Source organism: Gekko japonicus, unplaced genomic scaffold (genome assembly GCF_001447785.1).
Source record: "Gekko japonicus isolate JY-2015 unplaced genomic scaffold, Gekko_japonicus_V1.1 scaffold4191, whole genome shotgun sequence".
Taxonomy (NCBI): domain Eukaryota; kingdom Metazoa; phylum Chordata; class Lepidosauria; order Squamata; family Gekkonidae; genus Gekko; species Gekko japonicus.
Genome location: NW_015171627.1, coordinates 52,376 through 53,117, shown reverse-complemented (window position 1 = coordinate 53,117; position 742 = coordinate 52,376). Strand labels below are relative to the sequence as shown.

The following is a 742-nucleotide window of genomic DNA, read 5'->3' as shown; positions in this document are numbered from 1 at the left end:
TGTGCCAGAGCTTGTGACTGACCCAAGGTCACATCAGCAGGTGCAAGTGGAGGAGTGGGGAATCAAACCCGGTTCTCCCAGGTTAGAGTCCACACACTTAACCACTACACCAAACTGGCTCTCAAAGAAGAAGAAGAAGAGGAGGAGGAGGAGGAGGAGGAGGAGAAGATTGGATTTATACCCCGCCCTTCACTACCCAAAGGAGTCTCAGAGTGGCTTACAATCTTGGTGGAATGAGGAAACTTGGTGGGATGAGGAAAATCAGTGGGATACAGTGATTCCTGGTTATAAATTATATCTGAAGGATAGGGGGGGAAGGGTTGGAGGTGTGGTGGCTCTGTATGTCAGAGAGGGTATACAGTCCAGTAAGATTGAGAGGGTAAGAGAATTGGATTTACTTGTGGAAATGCTATGGGTTGAAATAGTGGGCCCGAAAGGAAGCTTGTAGTTTGGTATCGCCCACCAGATCAAAAGATAGAGGAGGATTATAAAATGATGAATGAATTAAAGATAGCAGCTAGACAATAATAGGTGATTTTAACTACCCACACATTGATCGGGAAAAATAGATTGAGTTTCTAGACACTCTTAATGACCGTGCTATGGAACAGATGGTCACAGAACATACCAGGGGAGAGGCAATCCTGGATTTGGTCCTAAGTAACACCCAAGACCTGGTGAGAGATGTAAAAGTGATTACACCGCTTGGGAACAGTGACCATAATGTTATTGAGTTTAACAT

At 44.7% G+C, this 742-nt stretch overlaps 1 protein-coding gene across 1 annotated transcript in view; it reads left to right on the top strand.

Annotated features, from left to right (window-relative positions):
- LOC107117796 (arylacetamide deacetylase-like 3) overlaps nt 1-742 on the top strand; it is a 16,121-nt gene that overhangs the window by 10,640 nt on the left and 4,739 nt on the right. The gene's annotated exons all lie outside the window — the stretch shown is intronic.